The following is a 3,685-nucleotide window of genomic DNA, read 5'->3' as shown; positions in this document are numbered from 1 at the left end:
GTTTACTGAAAAAGTAGGCTTTAGAAGGAGTAGGATACAAATACACATAGACTCATATTACAAATGTTTAACAACAGTCAGACTCACAAATCAACTGTTGGGCAGATCTTTACCAGACCCAGCAGAATCCTCACACAACTGATTGGAAATGAACCTGTAACATTTTTATTTTACATTTTGCAAATTTGTAAACCAATTTTTTTTGGAAAAGAAAGACACGATCTTACTGACATGTGTAGACAAGTAGATTGTAGGGAATGCAGGCATCAGTCTCGAAACCTCCTGCATGTGTAGTGAGCGCTTTACTATTTCAGCCAATTCCTCACGTTCACCCATGAAAGAAAACCAGAATCTCTCAGGATTTCTGGAACGTTCAAGTTCAGTTCATCGATTGCTTTCTGTGTAAAAGCCTGACTGTCTCTCTCTGACTCAGCAGAGCACAGGGACGAGGTGGCCGAGTGGTTAAGGCGATGGACTGCTAATCCATTGTGCTCTGCACGCGTGGGTTCGAATCCCATCCTCGTCGGATTCTTCTTATGGAACAGGTGTCATCTCAACCATTATTGAACTATAATGTCTAGAATCTACCTCAATGTTCTATTAGTCTTAGCAATGTCATTTGCATCTTTCTTGTTCTCTGAATTTTACAATAATGCCATCAACTCCTATCACTAATGGATAAAGTCAAGGTACAAAACATCCAAAACTGTCTTTTCATCCCTGTCAATGGGCCGGGTCCATAACCTGATCTATTGCTATTGAGGTCTTAATAGAAGAGATGGAATTGCAAGGTAAAAGTATCTATTTTGATAACTCCAACAATTTTGTCTGAGAAAGCACATTATCCAGAAGCGATTACCAAACACTGACATCTTCAATGTCAAGCAGTGCTTTGTGTCCTCCCTGTAGTTGACTTATTCCTGTAAGTGTTGTGTCCAATGTTTTTCACCAAACGTATTCTCCTATCAAGGCCTTCCCAGGAGATCCCTGGTCGTGATCTTGTGTCAGCTGGGTGAATTATAGGCAATTTGTTGCATAATCAACCCACACATTCATCATAGAGGCTGCTCCCCATGGCAACGCCGTTAAATAAATTAGCCCCGTACTCCCACTGCGCCTCACTGTCGTAATGCTTTGCTCTTTAACTTCAACAAGTGATTCTCTCTTTTTCTCTGTCCGTCCCACTCTTTGTCTTTATTTGTCCCTTGGCTCTTTTCATAGTTTCCCCTCCTCCAACCTCTTGCTTCGTCCTCTCTTGTCTTTTTTCCAGCTTGCTCCTTGCTGTCCGTCCTGAATCTATCTGTCTGGACGTCCTCCCACCTTGCCACTTCACTGTCTGCCTCTTCTTCACTTTCACCCTCTCCGTTTCTGTCGTCTCTCTTTTTTTTCACACCGTCTCCCAGCCTCTCCTGCCCTCTGCAGTCCCCAGACAGCAGGCAGGCAGGCAGACATACTGGGAGTTGGCAGCGGCGTCTAATGGAGACATATTAAAGCAATGCTGCTGACACTCTAAAGACATTATTTCAAGCTCCAGAGAGCAACCGAGTTCATGATGGCTTTGAATAACTGCTTACTCTCCTGCAGATTTTAATACCCGCCATGACGATGTTTGCTTGCAGAGTGATGTCATATTAGTTTACTTCTCCTTTGCTCTTTGACTTAAAATTACCATAGCATTGTGGAACAGTGCCTACCAGGAATCCTTAAGGCTGTTCTCATTGTCACACACACCAGACGAAATGTTAACTTTGCATTTTCATTCTTAAAATCCATCCATCCATTTTCTTTCACCCTTGTCCCCATCGGGGTCAGGAGGCAGTCATGTTTGTGGACTGTGGGAGGAAGCCGGAGTACCCAGAGAGAACCCACGGATGCACAGGGAGGACATGCAAACTCTGTGCAGGAAGACCGGGAATCAAACCCAGGCTTGGTTCTTGCTGCAAAGCAACAGTGCTACCAACTGCGCCACTGTGCAGCCCCATTCTCAAACTGAGTTTCCATAAACCATTGAACATTTTTATTTTCATTTAAAATTATTTTCAATAGCCTGGCTCTTTGGTTAACAACTTGCAATTCTCACATTTATTTTCCTCTTTTTGGTGAGTTAACAGACAGATTAATTTGGTTGTGTTTTGAATCCCAGTTTCTTTTGTTCCCCTTATGTGGTGCAACTTCTTAAGTGGGTTATTGCATATATTTGTAAGAAGAGAGAAAATTTGTTAATCAGCATTTGTTCAGTTTTTCTCCTATTCTGGACAGTAGGAGTATCAGTATATGTTTTTGTATGTTAGTCATTTGCCTCTTGTGTGTCAACAGTGATCAGACTATCTCACACCTTTTACACAACTCACCTTCTAAACTGTTAAAAGTAAATCATTAAAACTAAGCTGCAGAAAATTTGATTCGGTTTTACTTCTTTGAAACATTTAAAAGACACCCCCACACACACACACACACACACACACACACACACACACGCACAACCCCCCCCCCCCCCACACACACACACACACACACACACACGCACACATACACACACACACACATGCACACAATTTTAACACAGTGCAGATAATCTGTCGTTGTTCACATCTTCTCACTGATTAACCCAGTAGAAATATCTACTAGAGACAATCTCAGTCAAAGGGAGAAAGCCCAGTCTGTGCTGGAAATTAGATTTTTTTTTTCTTTTTCAAACTGAATTTGAAAGAAAGTCAATGACAGGTTAGGTGAAACTCAGTATTGGAGGCTTAATGCAAGAGTATAGGACAACTGAATTGGTTCATTTTGGGCTATATTGAATATCAAAGCTTCTGTAAGACCTTGTTCTTATAGTGATCAAACCAAATCACCAAACATTAAACGGACAAACATAGCTGCATTCAAATCATATCAATAGCCTTAGTAATATGGTAGTAGCCTATGAGATGTGGAGTGGTGGGAGCAGACTGTAACCACTCACCGCCCCCAAAATGCAGAACAAAATCTTATTGTTCACAGGAACAATGCTGAGCACAGCACTGGCTGTCATGTTCATTTTAACATGTTTGCAGTGTATGTATAACGACACAACTGCTTTTCTCAGCAAGGGAGTTATTTGCATGTGAGCCGGCAGGTACAGCAACGTCTGCCCTCTTTCTCTGCTCGAGTAGCGTCAAAGATAGATGGGTCTTGGAAGAAACTCATGAGATTGCATTAAAGAAAGTGATGAGAAAGGAAGTGACAGAAAAGGCAGAGGGGGTAAGAGAGTCACAGGTCCCCCTAATGGAGCAGGTTTTTGCTGTGCTTTTCCCCCTGATTACACTAATGACCAAATTGAGACAGTTTAGAGCCACCATGTGTCTCTCCTCTACTTTTCTTCCCCTTCATCCTTTCGATCTCACGCCTCCCCCTCTGCTTAGTTCCTCTCACTTCAGTCCATCTTGTTCCCTCTGTTCCCTGTAGAAAGATGCATCTACCTCTATGCTGTGTGTTCCCCAGCATGCCGCCAGCACAGAGCGGGGGGAAAGGGCAGGATACAGAGGAGAAGTCCTCCACAAAGGCTCTAAAGACTAAACAGAGTCAGGAGGCACAATGACGCTTCCTAAGGCAACATTTCCATGAGCACAACTTGTGCAGTTGAAGAGATGACTTATTTTTTTTCCTCAAATGTGAATAAGTAGGTAAAAAAAAACGGTGAAAAGAG

The 3,685-nt window shown here is 42.6% G+C and overlaps 1 non-coding gene across 1 annotated transcript; it reads left to right on the top strand.

The window, feature by feature from the left end:
• The first annotated feature begins 444 nt into the window (after positions 1-444).
• On the top strand, positions 445-526 carry trnas-gcu (transfer RNA serine (anticodon GCU)). Its single transcript has one exon. It is a non-coding gene; the product is annotated as a tRNA-Ser (tRNA).
• The last annotated feature ends 3,159 nt before the right edge of the window (positions 527-3,685 follow it).

Source organism: Poeciliopsis prolifica, unplaced genomic scaffold (genome assembly GCF_027474105.1).
Source record: "Poeciliopsis prolifica strain line A6 unplaced genomic scaffold, Auburn_PproV2 SCAFFOLD350, whole genome shotgun sequence".
Lineage (NCBI taxonomy): Eukaryota > Metazoa > Chordata > Actinopteri > Cyprinodontiformes > Poeciliidae > Poeciliopsis > Poeciliopsis prolifica.
Note: the sequence above shows the minus strand (reverse complement) of the source record. Positions and strands in the feature narration are given on the sequence as shown.